We start from the raw sequence: 26,004 nt of genomic DNA, 5'->3' as shown, positions 1-26,004 counted from the left end.
ACTGCTACTTAATAGAAAGTGTTCAAAAAGCAATATTGTAAAGTAAGAAGGTTATACCTATATTAAAAATATGCTGGAATAATTTCATCCTCCTGCAGCACCAGCTCATGTAGATTACACTATTTGAACTCAGCAGGGAATCTCATTAATTTTTAAAACTCTCTGACCCCAGTACAGTTAAGAGTGTAAAAATAATTACAAATTAGGGTTGAGGGAGCGCCGTTTTAATATTGCATGTGTACTGGTAACTACACAGCATTTTCTTGCATCTCTGTATTTCTTATGGCTAAATACAATTTTTGCCCCATCTAAAAATAAAGCTTCACAGTGAATTTTAAAAAGACGAACATTAGAAGACACATTTGCAAAAGCATAACTCTAATAGCCACTACTTTCATGAGGAACCTTGCCTATTTTCTGCAATCGTTCCAGTAACACAAAGTACTACAATTACACATTTACAGGCTGGTAACAGTCTGGATACAGCAGTAAAGTAAAATATTTTTATAACAAGGCACATTTTAAACCTAACAATTTCTAACTCATCTAGAAGGATATAAAATACTGGAGTGAGGGTATAAATATTCTCTCTTACCTAAAACTTGTCAGAAGAAAGATCCTTCTCCATTGTTGTCACCTCCAGTGCCCCCTCTGCCACCATGGAGATTGGTTCTGCTATGTTTATTGCTCTGTGCCTCAGTTACAGCTGTGACACTAATCTGCCTGCATAGACCAGCAAAGGGGTGTGTGTGTGTGTGCGTGTGTGAAAAGATAGCCTGCTGACTTCTAGACTGGGAACCTAAACCTCAGGCCAAGTCAAGGCTGAATGAAAATGATCAAAGCTCTGTCCTTCATCAAGACAGCAGGCAGGATTTTCCCCCCACCCTCAATGAAAAGTGGGACTGTCATTAGGGATTCTCACTAAAAAAAACCTCTAACAGAGGCAGACCTTCTCCAGATTGCTAGTGCCTGCCCAGCAGTCCGTGCAGAATACAGGTAGCTATTGTTCCTGAGACAGATATGTAGCCAGCCACTCAGACTCTGACAGATCTCAACAAACCAGTGAGCTTGCCTTCATTTTAACTCTTTATTTACTAGCACTTTATTTTTTGGCAAAATACAAGGAGCTCCTTCTCTCCTATAGGGGAAAATGAATTGGCTAGGACTTATTTCCTTATATGTAGAAACAAATCATGAATCATGGTAAAGTACTGTCTTGGTTGTAATATTAATTGAGACTAACATTATTTGGTGGTTGTCACAATAGGCTCCATTAGTAATGAGCTATTTAAATTACACAAGGTAAACTACCAATACACTGTGCTTTTTTGAACATTTAAAATATAAGACTAAAAATGGATATGGATAGCTACCACGATGTGCTATGTTATGCAAATATTCTAGATTTTTAAAAAATGGCAAGTTATTTACTGCAAAAATGACAATGGTACATGTGCTTATCATATCATATACAAGATTTTCCATTGGAAGCCAGGTCCCAGATATAATTTGGGGTGGATGTGGGGTTCCTAAAAGAAAACAGTATTCAAGAGAGATTATGCAGCTAGACATTTATTTAATTTAAAAAGGCAAAGAGCTTTCCATTCCCATCTCTCTCCATTTCTGTCACTTAACTTTGCATAAACAAGTTTTGCAAAAGTAACGTTGTGCAAAATAAAAGTTAAAAATTCAGCTGAATAGACTAAGTCAAGGAAGCTCACAGCTGAGAAGAATATTCTGAAATTTATGCACCTTGTTAGACCTACAGCGGAGAGCGCAACAGTTTATGAAAAAGTAGTGTTTCTAGATACTATGCATACAACAGTATGGGGTTCAGGTCAGGTCTGTATTTTGTCTTAAGAGAAAAAAATTGAGTTTAAACCTAATAGATCTAATTTGAAACACAGGCATGCATATGAATGTGGGAATGCCTCTTATTTTTTCATCAAAAAAAGCAATTTAAAGCATGAAGACTGAAGGGGAATGACCACTTTTCACACAAGGATAAAACATGATACACAAGATGAATATTTTTTTACTCAGACTGCTAATAAAAATGCAAATTAGAGACATGCCTTTAAAAACATGGATTTTGAACACATAGAGCTTATCAGTTCAGATGAGCTGTTACTGGGTGTTGCATAAATAAGTGCAGTGTTTTGTCATGTGTGCTACTTAAAAAGCATGCTGTAAACCCTTTCTGAAATGTCTTTGGAAAGTAGTCAGTGGTCACATGTTAGTTATAGAGTAATATTTCCTACCTGAAGGAGGATTTTTATATACTTTCCTATTACGGATAGAGGTCAAGTGGCCTGTTAAAAATTCTTCCCATCCACAAAGAAAGAAGGCATGCCTTTTTTGTGGGAAATCAATGGAACTTACACTGCAGGCAGAAAACCCTCTGCAATACAGGATTTTTTTTAAGAACCAAGGCTGTGTATTTGCATGCTCTGTTGACATTGTACAACTGAATGTCTCATTTTACTTCTTCAGAATGTAAGTTATTGCAGAAAGTATTGACAGAAGCAATGTAATAAATTATTCTCAATATTTTCTGAAGAACGTTCTACATTAACTTATAAAAACAGTTCTAATAGCTTCCCCAGCTTGAGAAGAATATTGTATTTCAAGTTTATCTTTAATATGATTTCCATTTCTGTCTTGGGCCAGTTGATAACAAACATACATCTACTATTAAACGACAAACAGGTGAGAAACAGCTGGGGAAAACTAGGGGTGGCTCCTCAGCTACTGTAAATTGGTGTTGCTCCATAGGCTTCAGTGGAGATGTGCCAGTTTATACCAGCTCAAAATCTGTGCCTACAGCTGCAATTCTAAAAAGCAGCTGAAATGTATCATAAGGTGGCAATTTCTTTGTTTTTACAGCGAACAAGTGGCACTGGTGTAAGGACAGTAAAACAAAGACTATTGACACTGTCTTATCATCTAACTCCAAAAGTTGATCATGTAACAAATGTCTGAGCATGATCATATTTGATTTCACCCCTTGAACCTAATGCATCAACTTTTAATACTTAATTCTGAACTAAATCTGCTGTACATATTCCAATACTTGGATTCTCAACAATAGGCTTTACTGAATCACTAGCATTAAAAAGCAAACAAATACCCCCTGTAATTTAAAGATGAAAAAAAAAAAGTGCAAAGAATAACTTTCAACAACTGCAGTGTTGGACCCACTAGAAAAAGACAGACTAGGAAGATAAATCCTCACTTCCTGGGGAATGCTTAACTCCCTTTCCTTTTTAACTCCCTTTACACTCAGGGATGTTATACTATGTCCACAAGGGAAAGAGCATGCCTCATGCTATGAGGGAGGTGGGGAAGGAGACATTTTCTTATAAAAGATTTTCTGTACCTTGATATAGCCAAGACTATCAGAAGCAACTAATAACATGCGCTTTACTATAAAGGATAAAATATTTGGTACCTAGGGAGTTTATCTATCTATAGTAGTTTTCAATGAAAACCCTTTTTTCCTCAGAAGTGCAAACACTGAGAAATGTTGTTTAATGCATTATATTTTTTTCAAAGGAGTGTACTTTCAGTAATTTCCGCTGAGAATTAGGTACACAACTTCCACTATTGAAAGCAGGAGTTTGCAATGACTATAATTCCCTAGACACAACATTGAATATTTACACTCACATGTCCACAGGACACGTGAAAAATTTGTATTGTATTCCCCAAAGAAAAGCATGAAGAAAACAGTACATCTAACTGTATATTATATAATATTCTGATGTCTGAGAATGCTACCTGTGGATACACCACAAAGGGTGTTCTCTTTCAGCTTACTCCATAATTTTAAATGTTCAGAAACAAAGCGCACACTGATATCAGGTATTCATTTCCCCATTACGGATTCAGTGTTTTAATGATCTTGTAGTAAATAGCTTCATATTAAGAAACAATTCATACCAGATAAAATAAAACAGAGCATCGTCAACTGCTTGTGTTATATATGCAGAAATATGTATGAAGTCTTAGTTATATAACCTTAATTAACCTTTGGGCTCAGTTTGTAAACTACCTGTATAAAAATGAATTTTATGAGGACACAAAACAGTTTCACAACTTAGCATAGCTACTGCCTAACTTTCAAAAATAAATAATCACTATTGCAAAATAACTAGTAGCGTTATAAGATATAGTTTAGATTTAATATATTTTTGATTTCTGATTTCTTACTGCAAAGGCTGTTTGAAGGCAGTGTTCTTACTTTTCGCTTGCTTTCTTTTTCTTGCTTTTTTCAAGAACATACACATTTATTTATAATATTGGAAACACAAATTTACTATTGCAGAGAACTATTCAAATAAAATGACAATTTCAAAGATATAAAAATATTAGAGTGGAACCAGAGTGACTGCTTTGCTCAGGATATGGGGCGACTACAACGTGTTGTTTAGTAAAGGAACTTATGATTAAAATATGCTTAATTACATTTGTACATTAGCTATAAAATAATCACATATTCAAAAAGAAAGTATAATTAGACTCTCAAGAGAGGCATTTCTGATACGCTCCTAATTAAATAACTTTTTCTAAAATATAGTGCTGAAGATTACATGTCACCTTTTTTTCCTCAACTGTTTTCATAGAAACATAATTAGGGTACTGTATTATCAGCTAGACTTTTTACAAAAGCAAATGTCTAAGATTAGAACTTAGCAAGACTATTACTAAGCCTCTACATAACAATGAAGCACACCAGTGTTACGGATATATTTCATCAGATCATATTCTTGTAACAAATTATACTTTGGATACATGAACCTTTGGGAAAGAATCATTCAGGTTGATATCATCTGTTTCTAAGCTAGTTATTTTAGAACATGTTTCCATGTATAACACCACTTTTAAAAATTAAAGGGTTTTTTGCAAGGTTTAAGATTCTTTAAATGCAGAAACTGCACCCTACACTTTTTTCCAGATGCATTAAAAAAATTCTCATTCAACATTGTGTCCCAAATTTGTAAACACGATGCATTGCTACAAAAGGGAAACATTTGCATTGTTGCTGGATAAGTGAAACAGTTTCTTCTCAGTGCATTTACTTTTTTACTTTCATCCTGTACCAGTTTCCAAGCCAGTCAATAAATAAATAACCCTAACTAGCCATCTTCCTAGCAATAACATTTCAAATGTGGCAAAACATCACTGGATAATATATCACTTCCTTCTAAATTCTTAGATAGTATATTTAAGTAGAGTGTATTAAACAAATCAGAATCTGATTATTCATTTATTAATAAAATAGTTGTCTTTAAATATTGCCATGGACTCACAGCAAGGTTGGACCTACCAGTGTAAGTGCTGTTCTGTGGAAGTTGCTGCTCCTGAAGAGCCATGTGTAGAGTACCCTGATGGAGGAAAATACAGGGCTGTCTGTTGTAGCTTCATGCTGCTGTGTGCAGTTTTCCTCCTCTGAATCCTATGATAAAAGTCAGAATGCAACATGATTTATTAATGTAGGAAAGTCATTACAATTCAGAACTAAAAACATTATTGGACTTCGCTCTAGCTAGGGCTGTTTAAGGAAGTCTTTAAAAAGCAATTTAATTTCATTCCACAAAGTCAAATTTTCTTCACAGATAATTGGTTTTCATTATATGCATAAGAAGCTACAATGGAGCCAATATGTCAAACTATACCTTTTTAGGATTTATATTTATTACTGAAAGATTAACCTGCTTTCCCAAGAAATTTTATTGTCAGTGTTTCTCTGTTGTTAATCTGTAAAGATTTACTGTTAATATTGTAATAATATTCTACAATACCATTCACCAATGTACCTTGAAATCTGTATAAACCTGGAAAAAAAATTTTTGTACTTGCCCACATTGTTTATTGTAAAATCATTTTGAACAATGTCTGCTACACACTAAGTTTTGCATTTAAACTTTTGTATTTAAAGTTGTATTTAAACTTAACGCAACAAAAGTTAAAATACTCACCATGCTGTTTGGAAGGCTTGAGAAACATTTGTCCTTTTCAGTATCAATGTATTCAAAACCAACTTACCAAGATATAAATATTAGACCTGAATACATACTATGCTTTCACCAAGCCTGTACCTATCAAGTTAGTTTAGAAGCACTATTGTTTCTAAGTCTCTTGGAACATCAGGCTAGCCATGTTTATACACTGTCTAAATACAACACAGGAATAAAAAAAGGAAATACAGAAGTTTTCAATATTGGAAAAGCTAATATTTACAGTAAAACTTCCAGAAGCTGGAAAAAACAAACACATCATACATAAGGCAGAAAAGCAACCCTCAAGTTTAAGGCAACAAAATGTAATGGTAGAGATATACTTACCAAGTGCATCATCCTGGTTTGAATTCAGGGTAGTTTTGGCGACATGAAGAGTTCTGGATTTGTAAGATTTATTGTTATTCTGCTTCTCTAGTTCTTCAGTTGCTTTGAAATAAAGACAGTGGCCCATGTAAGGCAAAATATTCTGTAGTATCTGAGGATCTCTGCAATGCTCTTAAACTCCTTCACTGAGACAGGTATTTGTTGCTGTCTGTTGTCCAAGCAGGTTGATCAGAGCTTTTATAATAGCAGTCACCTTCATTTTTCAGTCTTAGAGGCCCTGTGCGCTAAAGGGAGAGAGGTTTCTTTTCTCTAGTATTTATTTGCTTTTGGATTGGAGGGAGAGGGTCAGAGATTTTCAATCTGAGATCAAAGACAGGCATGTAATGGGACGAAACATAGCTTTCTGAATTGCATTCAGCTCCCTGAGTTGCTGTATACCTCACAGTGTTCCTGACTCTATAAGCTTTGAAGTCTGTTTGATTTTAAAAGAATACACATTTTAAACAAATTAGTTTTACCCCCTTGCAGCACTGCAGCCCTTCTATTGTTGAACACTAACTATTTCTGAAAAGAAAGCACTTAATAAAGCTAAGGTCAGACTGCTTAGACTTGGCATTTGCTGTGATAACAAGTCAGAAATGATAGCATCATACAAATTTATGAATTTTTTGCCCCCGCAGTCACAAACATCAGACGTTTACTTTATAAAGAAAGCTTTTAGATTCTTCCTGCAGTTTCCATAGTGATTTCATTTTTTCTCTTTTATCACAGATTGGCTTAAGTTCTGCTACCCTTTGTGCTTTAAAAGGCTTGTGCTACCAACTGTCAATATAAAGGTCCTATAGCTACAGCACACGTAGCATATATACTGTCAAAAATAATTGAAACAGATAAATATTGGCAAAAGGTTTTAGTAATTTTTTCCTGCTTCTACAGAAGACTCCAGCAGAATATTATTATTTTGTCTGAATAAATGTAATTAACTTGAGCTAATGTACTACTGTTCTATTTTCCATAACCTATGATACTTCTATTAAGGCACTCATCATGCAAAAAAATAATGTCCTCACAAAAAGGCTTTCACATAGCTTTCATCAGGCAAAATGCCTAAACTTGTTAGCTATAAATGAAAGCAATTTCACTTTAATTATTTTAGTCTCATTTACAATGTCTGTGTCAATGATATTCCCCTCCCCCCCCCTTCCTAACAGTTTGTTCTTTTAAAGGAATTCTGTAAAAACACAATTACATTGTTTTTGGCAGTGCGTGATGGTCCCTACTGAAAAAACAGTTCAAATATCTGCACCAAACAAACCTGAAGACTAACTTCTGTTTAACTCCTTGATAAACCAATTGCAGAAATGTCTCCTCCACAGTCAGAACTCAATTATAAAATTTTTATATAACTATTCTCACAATTAAAAAGAGTGTGTTTTTTTTTTTTTGGGGGGGGGGGTTTACTATAAGAAGTATCCAAACTATTACACAACTACTCTCTTAAAACTGTTTAATGCTAAGAGGGTACATAGTAAATCCTGATCATAGCTTACTGTCACCCTGTAAGAATTTCTCTTCTTTTGAGACAAACACTAACTTATTAGATAGATTGGATTCATATCATGAAGTAATAAAACATGTTATAAACAAATTCTTAGTGCTGAAAATAATTTTATAGCTAGCCATTAAGGTAATGAGATTTCTTATTTTCATACTATATTTGCAAATATAGAAGGTGGACAAATATGAAAAATAATCAAATACATAAAAATGAAGTGCAGGTATTTTAATTTTAAAAAAGGAAATAATGAGAACTTTGTTTTGCATATGATTTAGAAAATAAATGCAAACTCAATAGATTATCTAGTGAAAGACCATCAAACTCCTTCTGTTTTAATGCCATCTCTTTATGAGGCAGACTGTGCATCTGGCTTTTGTTGCTGGATATTAAAGTCTACTGTTAGGCATTCAAATCTATTAAACTAACAATAAATTTGAACATAAAGTATGTTAATATTTCCTGATAATAAGGATTATTGGAACAAAGAGGCTTTGCAGCACCTTAAAAGTGTAGCATTAAGTTTAAATGGTTTCCTAATAGAGATTTAAAATAAAAATAGACCATTAGTCAGAGATGCTGCAGCCTTACTTCGGGTTGAGTACTACTTTACTCCACAAATGGTAACAACAAAAATCAGCTGGACTGCTTACAGAATAAAGCAGTACTCATTGCAGATGATGGTGGCAGAATATGGACCCAAACATTCATCTCCATAGCAATCACTATGAAGGTCATTTTATGGACTGCTTAAGGTAGCACATTCAAATCATCATGTTAGATGAGCGTCCACTTTTCACTACTTAAATCAACAATATTGCTGTTTAGGTGTCTCAACTCCTCTTCCTAGCCTTAAAAAAACCCTGTGTTAGCTCATGCAAGATTATGATCATAAAAAATAATAATTAAAAAAACCCAGCAATACGTTGGACCCTTAACCTAAATTTGACAGATTCCACTTGTCTAGGAGGAATTCTTGTTTAAACATAAATTAGCAAAAGAGCATATTTAATGGCTTTGTCCCAAAATTGTAGAGAGAAGCAAGTTGGTTTGAATAATACCAGAGCTAGCTGAAACTAGATAATTATTAAGTTTAAAAAAAAAATTTTTTTAAACAAAAATATTTATCTTCACAAAGCATTTCTTTTCCTGTTTATGGCTGTGACTCTTACATACTTCAAGAGGACCACTCTAACAGCCAGTAGAGTAAGTGGTATGGCTAATGGGGGCAGTGACTCTAGATGTTGATTTAGGCTACAAACAGATGTTGCCCTTATCCAAGGAGGAGTCATTTTATCCTGGGACAAAGTGCAATCATTGTCCCAGAACAAACCCTAAAAGGGCTCATGAAGTGCATCTGAACCAATATCCCAGGATTTCATCCTTGAATCAATGGCAGAAAAGTGGCAGTATATTCAGTCACTCACCAAACGCTGATTGGAATGGCAGTATGTGTATAGGCCAATCCTGGAACTTTTCTGTTCCAGGACAGACACAGGCACAACTTGTCCTGGGACAAATACAACAACTGTTCCTAGCCTTTGAGAGGACACCAGCAGCCCCCTGCTGCTCCTTCCTGCTTCCGCTTTACTAGCCTTTGAGAGGGCACCTCTCTCTCCAGTGCTCAGCTCCCCTCTAAACCACCACTCTTTAGCACTCAACAGCATCTTTACTTAGGGTGCTGAAATTGCTAGTTACACCTCTGCTTACAGTATTTCTTATGGGGATTGCCTGGATGACATCTCAAGGTCTCTTCTAGCAGCACTTTCTATTATTTTCAACCCAAATGGAAGCAAGTACAAGAATTCTCAGGAATGCCATTCTCATTAGATATCTAATCCAAATAAATTATGATGCTTTGCCAGTTTATCTAAGATTTGTTAAAGTACATGACTTCCTCATGCTTGTGCAAAACCTTTGAAATTGGTCCACTCTTCTCTTCTAAATCAGGAAATTCTTACTACTACAATGAAATGCAAGTGAAGTCATGAGACAGCAGGGAAGTAATCAGGGCATTCTGAATGGGCCCTTAACTACTGGGCCCAGTTAAAAAAAAATTAAATCATGCTCTTTTACAGATGTTTTTGCATATTTTCTTTGCGTGAGGCACAAAACACTGTGGAACTTCCTGAAAAAGTAACATGTTAGTGGTTATATGTTTAATTCAATATCTTTCCAGTTCTGTGACCTTTTCTGTCAAATGGCTGTTGGTGTGCAAAACTTTTGCAAACTCCCTGTCAAGCTTGAAAAATAAGCATAATTAATACTTATAAAAGGTAGTTCTCTGTCCCCCTCTAGGAACGCCAACACATGGAAGTTAATGAGTATGTACAATATCTAGCTAGCAGGCTCATGCTTTTAGTTTAAGAGTTTCTGAATGTCAGTTATACATAAACAAACACACAAACAATATTTTTAAAAGATGGTTTTTGTAGCAAGTGGTCCAACTCCTTCATTCAACAGATCCTTTAAAACCAAAAAAGGAACAATTTACTTGCTCTTGTTACAGTGTCCTGTGAACCAGCCTAAAACAAAAGTAAAAAAACTTCAGAAGTCATGCCTCAACTCTTTTCCTTTAACTATAATCCACATTCTCCTCATGACTCCTAAAATAACCTGGGACCAAATTCACTCCTGCAAGGGAGAGGTCTGCATGGAAGGAAAGCTGTCCTAAATTCATCTCTTGGTGGGTCTTTCTAATCATCCCATCTATAGAAGGGTCGCTCCTTTCCAAGAATGAACACAAAGGACTCACACAATCCTAGACAGCTGATTTTACTCTCCAAATTCCAAGTCTAAATTCAGGGCTACTTTTCTACCAGTTAGTAAAATCACTAATTGCTGATTCAGCTTAAGGAACATCAAAACTCTTCACCTGAAGTATCATGGACATCAGTACCTATAAAGAAAACAATCAAAACCTGATGCTAAGGTCTTCAAAGGCAAAGAAGCCTTTTAGATCATTTATCACGTTATGATGAAATGGATGAAGTGGCTACCTTTTTTCTGTTGTGCAATAAATAGTCTGAAACATAACTGCCTCTTGCATTCATTCCAACTAAAAAAGAAACCAAGGTCCTGGCGAGATGCAACTTTTGAAGTATTTCTACTGCAGACAGACATAGAGGTCTTCCCTGTATGACCCCTCCACCTCCCACTGTACTCCCCAGCAGAAGTGTTTCAAAATCCACAAAACAGCAGACAGCAGAGTGCTCTCCAACCTGGGGTGCCACAGGGGATTCCTTGGTCCTGGTGCTCCACACCTCCCATCACCAATAGGGTGGGAAGGAGCAGGGCTGACAGCCAATGACAATTCTTCTGTGCGTTCAGCTTCCAATCTCCCAGTTCTGGCAGCTGAGAGGCATTCAAGGAATAGTTATCTCCAGCCACAGAGATGAAGAGAACAATCCCTTGCATTGCTCTCTATGTCCACAGGTTGCCTAGAATGGCTGAACCCCCTTCCATTTGCGCTTGAGATCCCTGTAATTCCTACTGAAACCAGGAGACTGAAGGCAGAGGCATGCAGAGATTCCTGCTCTCCAGTCCCTGGGGCAGCCAATGCACAGGAAAGTGCTCATCGGCCATCTATCCTGCTTTCCCTTCCCTCTCCTTGCGAGCAGAAAGTAAAGCACTGGGGATGCTAGAGGACTGAGCAACACCTTGTCACATGCTATAGAGGGAGTGAGCCCCCATAACAAGAAGTGCTTCATTTGGCATTGCTTCCATACAGCTGCTTTTTATTCCAGGGTTATTTTTGCAGCAGTTGGGGCATTTTTGGAGTACTTTATAGGACATCTGTTTGCTCACCTGCTGAAGTATTTCAAATATGTTTGATATCTTTCATTAGACTAACTCAAATAATTGGAAAACTTCTTCTTAGCAAGCTTTTGGGCACAAATGCCCTTTGTTTGCGTTCAAAAGCTTGCTAACAAGAATTTTTCCAACTATTTGAGCTGGTCTAATAAAAGATACTGGATTTACCCAAAGAACCTTGTCTGCCTATGTCCTTAGCCCAACACAGCTACAACTTACACCCATCAAATATGTTCACTTCAAATGTTATATTTGTCCAAAGCCTAGCAGTGAATTCAGCTCTGCACTCCAGCACTGACAGGGACTGGGCAACATCACCTCAACTGTGCTTTATCTGATCTTCTAGGTTCCTAAAGAGTATCATTAAAATGGTTGAGCCAATGTTAACACATTAGGATCTTTGCTGCTTTGTTTCCCATGCCATTCCATCTTACTAAAATATGGATATCTGAAAATGTGATATTTGACAGAAACCTTCATTAATGAATGAAAGCATCAGATGTGTCAGGAAGCATGCCAGCTCTAAACCATGATATTATTTGCTGCCTATGCCAATTTTATGTGACGAATGCACACATTTATTTTTAAAAATAGGAAGCTGATGGAGACAAATACAGAAATGTCCTATGTTATATAAAAAGAACCCACACGAATAATGTACTTTAATAACAATAATTTTAAAAGATTGTCCTAGTCTACAAACTTCACCTAGAAGGAAACTAATCTGAACCCCATCTAGGCAATATGCCATCACCACCATATCTCTGCATCAGTTTACATGCTTATGCAGAAAGTTTTTTCCCCTCTTGGGTAGAGGTAGAACACAGCACAGAAATTACCCAGTGGAATTTCAGACTGAATAACTATAATGTGGAATTTAATTAGGTAGATGCCCATTCACTTCTACACCAAAAATAGATCAATCAATCAGGTGTATTTGCAGAACTTCAACACGTGCCTTTACTACAACTGCGTATGTAATTATCTTCATCTATCCCAACTAGATGTGCCATGCAACAGGTGGACACAAACTTATTTTCTTGCAAAACTGTGTCAAACTAGCATGCATACACAAACAGCTTTTTGCTTACCTGTTTTCAAAGGCCTCTCCGTCGTAAAATGGTCATTCCTGGCTACAATAAAACTGTCTTTCTTCCACGCAAATCAAAACTTCACTGGGTTTTACGTTTTAAGTCCCAAATTTTCAGTTATGTGCAAGTGCACCTCAGGTATAGTAGATAAGTATGATAGCTGTAGAAAGTCATAGCCCAGCTTCTATACAAATTAGGCTTGCTAACACTGCCACACACAAAAGCAGAGAAGATTGGCTATAAGCAGAGCTCACCTTTATCACACATCCTTCTTTACTTTTCTACGTAGACTCTTAATTATGATCAACATAATTAATATCTATCATATGCTATTTGCTCTCTTGCCTTCTTTATAAGAGTAAAGGAGCACATACTGAGGAGTCTTGGGGGTTTTTCTGGCGGGGGGTTGTTTGTTTTGGGAAGAGGGGCTATGTTATTTATGTTAAAGGCAGCAAAAATCAAAGAATGTGTCTATCACTTAGTGAAGGTGGTGCTGGTAAGGTTTGTGATGGTCTTTAGTTCCTGGAGGAATTCATGTCACAATCTCACACTGATCTCTGAGGAAGTTTTGTCCACTACAGAAATGGGTTTTACCCATTTCCCTTATTTCAAAGAGATCTACGGTGTCAGAGAAGCATTGCTACTAATGTCTTCACTCCTGAATTTTAGACGGCTGTTTACCTGCCATGTGCATTTGGTGATGAGATCTGGCTTTGAACTTATTTCAAGATTCCATGGAAAGTCAGTGTATAGACTAGAGGAACATTTGAATTATTTATATAATAACAATCTGTACTACTGAAGAAATGCACTGTAGTGTTTGGTACTAGCTGTAGTTTTCTAAACTCTTAAGACTTTATACCCAGGTATATCACACTGCTGTAGACTCCTGAGAGGTAACAAAGATGTGGATAACTGTGGTCAAGTCAACTACCAGGCTGGAGTCTCCTAGTCAATCAGAGTTTATAGAAAGCACTAGTTACAGTTGTGGCTATGAGAGAATTTAGCATCAACTCCTAAGCTATAGGCTGAATTGACCTGTTGTGGTTAGGTACATTCTAGGGGGACTGCACCCTGCCTCCAAACTTCTCAAAATTCTTTCCTCTTCACACCACCATCATGCTTCGGACCTCATTTTAACCCATTTTTTGTGACGACGCAGAATTCTCTTGGATTGGAACTGCTGGCAAGTTCAAAGTTAGGAGCTATGTAGCACATTGGTATTAAGTAGCCTTCCAAAGAATCTAGGTCCTAATCACATGTTGCATTTTTTTTTTTTAAGATCAGAGATTACCCCATCACTTCTTATAAAAGACTGCAGACAACAGAAAAGATTTGTGGATTCTGATCCAAGAAATCTTCCCTGGCCTTCTAAGCCTTGTAGCCAGAAGAACTGTTCTGTGCTAGAGAGCATTTTACAGCCACCCCCATCCTAAGGATGGATTTCTACAGAATTGTCAGAGCCTATGATCCTTATGTACATTGCAAGCTCTTTGTTGTGCATCTCTGGCACAATCATGCCCTGATCCCCTAGGCACTCTCACAATACAAATAATAAATATTAATAACTGTCAGTCTTTTATGAAAGTCAGGCTAATGGCAATGACATTTGGAGATGTGCAAAGATGCTAACCCTTACATGGATGTAATTTCTCTCTCTGATTAATGAAGAGTCTTGGAAGACATCTGAGAGAGACATGGGCTGAAGATTTCAGGCCTGAAGATTAAAGCTCCTGTCAAGCAAATAAAAAGAAAAGGTCTTTGTGATTTTAGGATTAACCTCCCTCCTCTCCAGCAGGAAAAAAATCATAATCAGATGTGGGGTTGTGGCCACTCCATCAGGATGCCAAATGACACAGAAAGATGTTGCACCCTATGGAAGCCCAGAGACTGCAAAATGATAACAGGGGTGTTTAGGGAGTACATTGTAGAAGCTCCCCACTTTCAACACCTCCATAAAATAAATTAAAAAACAATTTAATACTAGACTTCAATTGTCTTGGGCTGAGCTACTTCTGACTTGGGGCAGGCTAAGATTTTCTTTGGCTAGGCTGATAGATGAAGCATTCCATAACTGTCACAGTTGAGAAAGAAGACACTATGTCAAAGGGGTTTAGCCACACAGTAAATGAAAACAAACTAGCCAAAGTAATCCTCTAGCTGCTTTTTAGTGTTTTATAAAGACATATTCAACTTTAAATCTAATCATTTAAAGCAGCGGTATCCAACCACCTTTTTGCCTCAAAAGCCAGATGGGCAGTGCCCAGCATGTCTGTGGACCAGATCTGGCTGGTGGGCCTAATTCAGTGCAGCACAGGGGCCCAATCCTGAACACAGGGCAGGCAAAGACCAGACTCACTCTGGCCACATGGTGGGGCTCCAGTTGCATTTCATAGATTTCATAAACATTTGGGCTGGAAGGGACCCTGGAGAATCATCGAGTCCAGCCCCCTGCCCCAGGGGCAGGAAGTCAGCAGGGATCATAGGATCCCAGCAAGATAAGCATCCAGATGCGTCTTGAAGGCGTTCAAAGTGGGCGCTTGAACTGCCTCTGGCAGCAGTCCATTCCAAACCTTGGGGGCTCGGACAGTTGAAGAAGTTCTTTCTTATGTCCAGCCTGAATCGGTCACAGTGGAGTTCGTGACCATTTGATCTTGTCATCCCTTGGGGGGCTCTGGTGAACAGATGTTCCCCCAGATCCTGATGAGCACCACTGATAAACTTATAGGTAGCCACCAGATCACCCCTAAGCCTGCACTTTTCCAAGCTGAAGAGTCCCATGGCTCTCAGCCTCTCTTCATAAGGTCTGTTTTCCTGACCTCTGATCATGCATGTGGCTCTCCTCTGCGCCCTCTCAAGCTTCTCCACATCCTTTTTGAATTGTGGAGCAGTTCACAATTCCCAAAACTGGACGCAGTACTCCAGCTGCAGCCTCACCAAGCCCCAGCACAGCGGGAGAATGACATCCTGGGATCTGCTTGAGAAGCATCTATGGATGCAAGCCAGCATTTTGTTCACTTTACTAGCTGCAGCATCACACTGAAGGCTCATGTTCATCTTGTGGTCAACCATGACCCCCAAGTCCCTTTCATCTGTAGTGCTAACCAGCGTAGCACAACTGAGCCTATAAGCATGGTGCAGGTTTATCCTCCCAAGGTGGAGAACCTTGCATTTTTCGGTGTTGAACACCATCAGGTGCTCATCTGCCCATTTCATGAGTCTGTCCAGATCTGCTTGGATCACCCCACTATCCTCAGGTGTGGATGCTTTACCCCAGAGTTTGGTGTTGTTGGTGAACTTGGCCAGTCCACTTCTGACACCAATGTCCACATCATTGATGAAGATGGTAAACAGTATAGGCCCTAGGACAGAGCCTTGTGGGACCTCACTGGTCACAGCGCACCAAGACGATTGGCTCCCATCGACCACTACCCTCTGGGTCCTACTGTGGAGCCAGTTCCCCAGCCAATGGATCATGGTGATGTCAAGGCCACAGTTAGCCAGTTTAGCCAGAGGTTATCATGGGATACCAGATCAAAGGCTTTTTTAAAGTCAAGGTATACGACATCAGTCTCTTCCCGCAAGACCTACCTGCAACAAACCCATGCTGGGTATCCCTCAGGATATTGCCTTCAGCTAGTCTGTTAAAGATGGCCTCCTTAATAATCTTTTCCAAGACCTTCCCCAGGATAGAGGTCAGGCTGATGGGCCTGTAGTTTGTCGGATCCACTTTCCTCCCTTTCTTAAAGATAGGCACGACATTGGCCCTCTTCCAATCATTGAGCACTTCACCAGAGCACCAAGAACTCTCAAAGATCCATGCCAGGGGCTGTGCTATGATGCTCGCCAGCTCCCCGAGTACCCTTGGGTGTAACCCATCAGGGCCAGCTGACTTGAAGGTATCCATCCTGTCAAGGAGTTCCTTCACGAGGTCAGCTTTGACAGAGGGCAAGGAATCTCCCTCACCCAGGCCTCCCTGACCCATAGTGGGCAGGGCTGTCCCATGGAACTGGTGAAAAACTGATGCAAAGTACCCATTTCGCAAGTTCACTTTTTCCTGGGCATCAGTTGTTAGTTGCTCCATCTGGTTTAGCAGGGGTCCAATGTTGCCTTTGCTTTTCCTCCCTCTCCCCACATATCTATTTTCCTTGATATTTGTAGCTATCTGGAGCTCCATCACAGCCTTGGCTTTCCTGATTTGCTCTCTGCAAGTCCAGACTTGCAGGTTGAGAGTGTTCCAGCCTGGATATGACCATGGGGGGTGCCCCAGCCCCATGTGGCAAGCGCCTGACCTGACCTCAATCCAGCTGCATGGGGCTTGGTAATCTGAGAATGAAGGAGTGGCGGCAGTATTAATTGCCCCTGCTCCCCTACCTCCAAATTTTCTGAGCCAGTAGGGAGCCCTATCAGTAAGATGCCATGGCTCCATGGGTCCAACTTGACCTGTGGGCCAGTGGTTGAGCATACCTGACTTCATTCATTAAAGCAGTGGGGGTCATACTTTCCATCACATGGGCCAGATAAGTGAGACACAGCCAAACAACAGGCCAGATCTGGTGCTGGGTCCAGTTCCATGCTCTGGGTCTCATGTGCCAGCTCCAGCCCCATGCACCAGTCCAGTCACGGACTGGCTCCACACACCGACTGACCTGATCCAGAGTACAAGGACATGTTATGTGCAAGGATCTGGATTTTTCACATTTTTCATGGCAAACATAAAATAGATTCCATTATTTTAAGGAAAAAAACAGTGACTTTCTCCTTTAAAGAAAAAAACTGTGGGGAAACAGTGGGTTTCCCCTTGCAGGCTGGTAGAGTTCCAGCCTGCAAGGGGCTGCTTGGAGCTGGGAGGAGCAGGAGGACAGCCAACAGGCAGGGGGCACTATACGCATGTGTAGCACCCACAGCTCCCCACAGGGAAGTCGGAGGTGGGGGACTGAGGCCCCCACAGTGAGGGAGGAAGAGAGGGAGGAAGTTAGGCGAGGCTGGGGCTGGGGGCACTGCTGGGCAATGAATGGGGCCTGGGCCTTGGGGTCCAGGGCTAAGGGTGGGAATGTGTGGCCCCAAGACCCAGCTGTGGAGTGGAACAGAGATGCAGACAGCTAGTCTGGGTAGCGGGGGTGCTGGCTGCCCACCACTATGTGCATACCTAGGAGAAGTATGGGGTGGGGGGAACATGAAGAGTTGCATTAGGCTGGGTGCTAGCTCTGAGCTGTGGCAACACCCAACCCACTTGCAACCTGCCTGGGTGGCCATGGAGGTGCTGCCACCATGGAGGGAAGGACTGCCCCCCCCAGCTAAGGAGCTGCTCAGCCTGCCATCAGCTTGCCTCCCCTCCCCCATTGTGGGCAGGTTCCACCAGGGAAAAACAATGGTGAGGGGCCTAATCTTTTTTTTTTTTTCCATGGCTGTCTGCTCATGGCAGCGGTACAAGCTGCCGGCAGGCCAAGTGGCCTCGGAGCTTCAGGGGGCCTGGTCTTCCCCTCCGCAGTGGTGATGCCCCCAGGGGCCACTTGGGCAGGCTGCTAGTGGGCTGGGGGCTGCCCCGACCCAGAGCTAGCATGCAGCCCAGTCAACTCTTCCCTGAGCCCAAGGTGGGGCCCCTGGCCCACTAGCAACCCACCCTGGGTGGCCCCAGGGGGCACCATCATTGTGGAGGGATGGACCAGAGCCTCCGGCAGCTCAGGGCCCATTGACAACTTGCCCCCTGGCTGTGGGTAGGCTCTGCTAGGGAAAAAAAATAAAAGGACCTGGTTTTTACCCTAACAGTAACAGAAACCCCTAAATTGAATTGGTGGGTTTTTAATCATCACAATTAAAAATCCATCAATTAAAAAGCCAACTGCTTCTATTTAAGGAAACTAAACCCCCACCACGTGTACAAGCGGCCCATAAGGTTAGAATTCAAAATTGTATACTGCCACTTGCACCACACTTTTCCAATCTCTTTTTTCTGCTTTTTCTACTTTTTCCCTGTTGTTGTGAGATAATAGGAAAAAGTGAATAAATTGCCCAGCCGGGCTCCCTCTGAGCAGCAGCTGGAGGCAGGAGGGTGGTCCGGCCTGGGCACTGCTCCTCCTGCCTGGGGTAAGGATTGGCCGGGGCAGGGAGAGATCACTGCTGTGACCATAGGTTGCTCATGCGTGTTCACCTATTTGCAGTCCAGCAGAGTTGGAACCAGGGAGTGGCTTCCTGACATGGGAGGCAGAGGGCATCTTGGATGCCTGTCCTGAGTGAAGTGGGGGCTTCTTCCCCCCTATGCCCACCTGGTTGCTAGAGACCCATGTTCGGGGGAGTGACTCTAGGTTCTGCCCTGGGACTGCAGCCCTGGCCAACTCCATCCTGCCTAGGCCCAAATTCTGGGGGCTGGAGACCAGAGCTCAGCTCAGCCCTCTCCCTGCAACCACCAAATGTTGGTGTGTGTGTTGGTGGAGGGGAAGGACAACCTAGAGAGGGGGAGGGAGGAAGGGATGGGCAAGAAAAAGGAGTGAGCAGAGGGTCGCAGAGAAAGTGATGGGGGGAAGGTCTGGGGAGTGGGGAATCATTATTATGAGAGTTATGAGAAGAGAGAGGCAGTAGGGATGAAAGAGAGGAGTAAATGGGGGGGGGGGGCACAAAAAGAGAGGCAAAGGGAAAGGAGCCAAAGGGGAAGGAAGTTGTGGGGGACAAATAGAGGAGGTCTGGTGGAGACAAGAGAAGGCTTTTCTGGCCTTGCTCACCCCATTTCCCCATGGGCAGTCCTTGCCTCCCCCCACCCCCAACACTCCCTCCCTGCTGCTGGCCAGTGAAGAGGCGGAGCAGCATGGTGCGTGGGAGGCATCTGTCTTGGATTTTCTTAAAAATATGGTCACTCTACATAATAAGCACATATTTTCTCCAGGAGGGTGCCTGAATAACATTTACATTTCAAAGGCTATGTCATTCAAGAAAATTCTTAGTATGAACAAACCTTTGCTAATTTTATGCAAGCATAAGTTTGCTTTCTACTAGCATCTTTTTTTCAAAAGATAAATCTTTGGGTAACCAATTATTCTACTGCTAGTGCTTCCTAGAGAATTATTTCTGTTAAATCCCTTATTAAATTTAGCTGATGCTTTGTGAATATCTAAAGTAATTAATAGTAAACCTTACCACACTAAGCTGTGTGTTAAGATCCTAACTTGATCTTTTTAGGGTGCAGTAGATCTTAGTAAAATAATACTTAGCATTAGCTGAAGTAATTAATCTTCAACACCTCTCACAGACAAGCAAACAAAAATTCATTTTGCAGACAAGAAAGCTTAGAACAAGCAGGAGGTTACACACATTGTCAACAACTAGAAAGAAGAATCTATATTACTTTTAATCAGGAGGGTTTTTTGTTGTTTGTTTGTTTTTTTTGTTTTTAACAGAAAGTCAGTAAGAATTCACACTCTTTGGATGCTCCCTACACAGTCTGCAACAGCCATAGAAACCTCCAGAAAAAAAATCTGGAAAATATTCTCAAGCCAAGAAAAGTTCCAGACAAGATTATACAAGAAGCACCACATGATATGCCCTAAGCTCCTTATACTCTCTCCAAACCCAAACAGATGTCAAAGAAGAGGGATAGAGAACAAGGATACGTACTGTTAACCCACATAATACAGGCCCAGTTCAGGGCTAGAAACAAAATTCCAGATACTTTCTTATTGGATAACATGAGCTGCAGTGTGATCATGAGCATAGTGGAAGAAATGCCTGGAAATAGTACCATCAGGGGACCAGAATTTATAGAGGCAAAAACAAAACGCACCTGATATTCACTTACATAGCAAAGAGATATTTTTCCTATCCTCCAAAATGTGACCTAAGTCCTTCAGCATTGTTTGCCATTGAGTGCTGCTGCTACTCTTCATTGCCTCTGGATGTGCCATTCCCTGCCCAGAATATGAACTATTGAAGTAGTATAAGTGGGTGAATGCACTTCTTTCACATGCTGCCTCTTGGCATAGGAATCTGAAGAGATTTCCATTGTGGCGATTTATATTATATACAGCAGTGCTATTATGACAGGAAGAACAAGTTTTAGTGCTACCATAAGTGAACTAGAAAAGTTCACTTCCCAGAGCAAACAGGAAGGCTCCATCGATCCCATTACATACTTAAGGTAGACATTTACTTATGGCACAATGGGATCTCCAGTCCTAAGAATCACACCTCCTGACAGGTCACTTGTGAAAGAATAAAAAATTGACTGACTTCCCCTGCTTGGCACCTGCAAATCCATGGGCTCACTGCCAGGGCCCCAGAATTGGGGAACCTCTCCCCAGTCCTGGTGGACATCTAAAAACTGCACATGCAACTGGACAGCACAGCCAGTTCATAAAGGTCCTGGCATACTGGGCCTAGGACTGTAGACAGGCTCTCTGATCCCAAGGTCCTAGTGAGCTGAAACCTTTAAAAACCACATGTGTAGCTGGAATGCACAAGCAGTTTTTAGACAACCCTGGCACATGGGGGTGCCAAGATCAGGGGAAAGCTCCCTGATCACAGGATTCCAGAGCACCAAGACCTTTAAAAAACACATGTGGCACTCCAGCCAGGTTGTGGCTGGTGCATCTAAAAACTATGTATGCAGCCCCTCAGCTCCCTCCTCATACTCCCACCACCACCAAACTCTAAACCCACTTCCCCAGCAGCCTATTTTTAGCATTTAGACCAATGCTGACCTCCATCCTAATACCAACGCTGACTGTTAGCTTTGACTTGGGCATGCTACACGTGCATATTATGGCACCGTACAAACAAGCCACAAACATCTCCTACATATTTTGTAGAATAACTTTGTATCTGGTTTGCCACTTTAAGGCACTATAGATCATCTGTATGTGTGGCACTGTTACTGTTTAGGGAGTGATTTACATGCTAATCGTTAGGGCTGTGTGAAATGGCACTGTTCCATTTCAACTTGTGTTTTGAGGTTTCAATGGAACAGAGTTTCACTTTGAATTTCGCTTTGATTCGAAACTGGTGCTCTGTTTTGTTTTCCAAAACAGTGATGCTGTTTTGATGCTTCACCCATAGTCTATAATGGGGAAGCCCAAGACAGCCTCTCTCATTTGGCAGGCAGATCAGGGCCCAACCCCAGAAGGGCTGCACGGGCTGTACCAGTCTTCCCAGGGTTACAGGCCCCCACCTGCCTGCCAGATGAGGGAGGAAGGCTACCAGGGAGTTGAGGAAGTGAACTGCGCCCTTCATTTCATTTAAATTTCACTGTTTTGAGCTCGAAATGAGTTGAAACAGTGTTGAAATGAAACAGCCGGTGAAATTTCACACAGCCCTACTAACCATACCTGAAATGCAACAGGTCCTAGGGGCCTGAGAAAATTTAAATTCATTTACACAGCCAAATTAGAAGTTGTGATCTTTGGCCTCAGCCATTTTATCTTTAAATCCACAGCACAGGTTTAGTGTTCCTGACCTCTTACTATTTGTGGACACTTGTAAAAATTCAGTTATCTGGTTATGTGCTCTGGCATTAAACCCATTTCAGTGCAGAAACATAGGTACTTCTGTGTATATATGTTAGGGCAGTGCAAAGCTTCGGCCTCTGATTTGATCTGGTGGAGATTCAGCCTGATTCAGTGGCCAAATCTCTGGAACTGAATTGAATCAAAGGACCCTTTAATCTCTTTGAATTGAATCGGAGCCCTCCGAATCAATTCGGAGAGATTCAGAAGGATTTGGCGATTCGGACTGACACGGCTTTAAATGTTTTTGTTGTTGTTGTTGGGTTTTGTTTTTTTTCCTCATACCTTTAGGTAGCAGGAAGCTCAAAAGTGCTGCGATGCTGGGGCAAATGGAGTGTCCCACAGAAGTGCAGGGGGCTCCTCAGTGCACACACAGCAGCAGACCCGGAAGTGGACCTCCAGTCCACTTCTGGTTCTGCTGGGGAGCACGCTGGGTGCCCCCACCATACCCTCCCAGCTTGGCAACCAGTGCCTCCTGGGTCTGGGGAGGGCACCCAAGGTCCCCTTGTAGCCAAATCGCCAAGCCAGAAAGCAGCACAGCGGGGCCACCAGCGCACCCCCCAGTGGACCTGGAAGTGGACCAGAAGTACTTCCAGTTCACTTTCAGTTTCACCACCAAGCACGTGGAGGACCCCCCCACACTTCTGTGGGACACTGCATTGGCCCCAGCATCTGAGCTTTCACAAGCTGTACTGGTACCTTGAGGCATGTAGAAAAACATTTAAAGCTGCGTCTATGTCTGAATTGCTGATTCTCCAAATCAACATCGAATCTTCAGATATGGATTTGGCTGAATCAAATCAGGGACAGTGATCCAAATCAACTAATCAAATCACTGTCTCCGATTCGGGCCGAATCTGAATTGAATAGGGCCTGCTTCACACACCCCTATTGCATATGTGTATTGATCAAATTGGCTCAAACGAAAATGTATCTAGATAATTTTAGAATTTCTTACCTTTGCCATCCATGTTAGAAGTGAACTGGGCCTTCAAATAGGGAGCCCACTTTTCACCATGTGTGAAAGAAAAAATTTCAGCCAAGAAGTTCAAGTGTTGATGATATCTGTGATGATAAAGCAATCAGCCATATCTGAAGCAAGGTAAGGAGCTTTTAGAGAATGTTTTGCCATCTACTTTTACTTCCAGCCACTATCTCTCTTACCTCTCTTACGTTGCTCAAGAGAGTGAGATAACTAGGGATTGATCCTGTTCCAGGTTAAAAACTCGTATTAAGTCAAGAGAGCTTAATAGTTTTCCATACTCACCTGTCAGGAGGCAGATGAAAATTACTAATAATCAAGAAGCTCCTTATTTCTTCCTCTCCCTCTTTTTTTTTTTTTTTTGGTATCATATCATCATTTTCTTGTATGCTGTAAAGCCACCCAAAGAAGATGACTCCATGTACAGAAAAAGTAAATAAAGCCAAGCCTTAGGAGAGGACCTCATGCAATTGGTCTTCCTACTTAGGAGCGTATGAAGTACAGCACAATCATTCAGGAATCTACAAATTCATAATAGTAAGGCATTGCAGTATGTGGCTGAGGAGTTCAAATATGGCTACAGAGAGAAAGGACCCTAAGACAGAGAAGAATGCTTCTCGCCATTTAGATTTTTGTCATGGACGGCTTAGAACAATAGAGAGAATCACTGGCACAGAGGATTTGGAAACTATTTGCTATTTCTCAACTTTCAGGGAGGAAAAGGTGGCATGGAAAAGAGTACAAGTACATTTTGCTCTGTCACCCAATAAAGAACAAGTGGGTAACAGGAATATTTATTTTGAACTGGGCTCTGAGGCTGTTTGGAACTTTGAAGAATGACCTATAACCACGTCTAACTTAAGAACTGCAATTATTATGCAGTTACTATATAACGCACCTTCCAGGGTCCATCTCAGTTAATTATTTTAAATTATGCATTAATACTACTTTTACTTAAAAATGAATACATGGAATCACCAATATTATTATTTTTTTTTTGTATTTTAAACAAAATTATTACCTTTGCTGTATATAACTTTGCATTCTGAATACTCATTCCATTTAAATAATGCAGGAAATAGCATACAACTTGGGTGTAAATCAGCAAAATGTTTATCATGTTCTAAACATTGGCTCTCTCATATTAACACTGTTGTTAGACACTGAAAAGATTAACTACACCAGCGAAATACACTCATTAGCCTTAAAATGATCATAACAGAAGGATACCATATCTTTAAATTACTTTTCAAAGCTTGGTTTCTATTTTTATAATCAATTTCCTAACTAAACTACATTCATCATTATGAAAACAAATCATGTAAGTCATATACACATTTCTGTCTCCTTATGACAGACATTGATTGAGAAAGGAACAACTAGTTTCAGCCTCCAGTAAACAGCTGGTATCCTTAGATAAGAAAATCTCTGCACATGGCCAAGCTTCCAGTATTGTGAAAAAATGATGCAGTAAGACTACAACAAAAGAATCAACTGCTTAGATGAGACAACATAATTTATAGCCAATATCCATAACATAACTTAATTATCACATTATTTTTGTACTCTTTCATTAAATTGTAATTATTACCTCCTTTGGCATCAACACATTAATTGCTGGTAAAATAAAATATATCACAAGAGTAAAGATCTAACTGTTGGTATGAGAGGATTAAGGGAGAACAGTTAAAGGGTAAACTTATAACATAATTAAAATCTAATACACAGCAACTCCCATTTTGTGATATATTCACATCACTTGGATGTACTGAAATGTGTAAAACAAAGCTTGGCATCCACTAACATGCAAGTGCACATCTCAATAGTTGCCTAAAGTGGCCAGTTGTGATTTGAATATAAATAGTGTAAAAGCAATTCAAATATGTTCCGCTTTTTAAAAATCCTTCTACAGTATTAAACTCTCTCACTTAATAGAGGTATGTCACTCATATGAGAAAAAGAAATACAGATTAGCACACGGCTGGAAATAAAGTGACTAATCAAAGCCATATTCCAGCAGACTTGCGCTTTTTCACACCACCTTTAAGAACAAAAGGGGAAAAAATACTCTGGGAAGACGAACAATGGAGGGACTAGAGGAAAACAAGTTTCTCCTGTCCCCAGAATGCAAAGTATCATCTTGCTGCAGCAACTTATGGACCTTGTGCTATTTACATCTTGTTTTATTGTTGTAAAATCTAAACTGGAAACTGTTCAACACACCAAATCTAGGGCTAGACAGAAACAATTTTCCTAAGCAATGGGCAGCACCTAACTCTGTTCCCCACTTGCTCCTGTATGTCAATAATCCACACCAGCAGCAGATTACTCTCCACTCTATTCCAAGTCAAATTTTACAGGAAGGATCAAGTGTCCACAACTTCCACTGCTTTGTTCTGTCCACATGCACTGCTCTAGAGATGCCACTGTCACTGCTCCACGGTAACCAATTCTGTAGTTGACACGCACACAGGAACAGGAGGTATAAGGTCCCTATTATTGTAATGAGTATTCTCATAAAGAAGGTGACTACTTGGCCCTTAATTTGCATGATAAGTGATTTGCAAATGGATATTGGACAACTAACTACTGCTAAAAGGGCAAGCGGGTGAAGGTAATAAAAGGAAGCATAAAGGGTCCAACCAATGAAGGAAAACTTTGAAAAATTAGAAGAAAAATATGTCCATTAAAAACGACAGAAAAAGGTATCCTGAAACTTTCTTTT

The 26,004-nt window shown here is 40.5% G+C and overlaps 2 long non-coding RNA genes across 2 annotated transcripts in view; both read right to left on the bottom strand.

Moving 5' to 3' along the window:
• LOC109316779 overlaps positions 1-733 on the bottom strand; it is a 28,881-nt gene extending 28,148 nt beyond the window's left edge. The window contains exon 1 of the long non-coding RNA XR_002102920.1: positions 596-733. This is a non-coding gene — a long non-coding RNA (uncharacterized LOC109316779). The remainder of the gene's footprint in view (positions 1-595) is intronic.
• Positions 734-6,348: 5,615 nt separating this feature from the next.
• LOC109316777 overlaps positions 6,349-26,004 on the bottom strand; it is a 21,491-nt gene continuing 1,835 nt past the window's right edge. Inside the window, exon 3 of the long non-coding RNA XR_002102918.1 lies at positions 6,349-6,449. This is a non-coding gene — a long non-coding RNA (uncharacterized LOC109316777). The remainder of the gene's footprint in view (positions 6,450-26,004) is intronic.

This window comes from Crocodylus porosus, unplaced genomic scaffold (assembly GCF_001723895.1).
Source record: "Crocodylus porosus isolate Cpor-Errol unplaced genomic scaffold, CroPor_comp1, whole genome shotgun sequence".
Classification (NCBI taxonomy): Eukaryota; Metazoa; Chordata; order Crocodylia; family Crocodylidae; genus Crocodylus; species Crocodylus porosus.
This window is presented reverse-complemented; position numbering and strand designations above follow the sequence as displayed.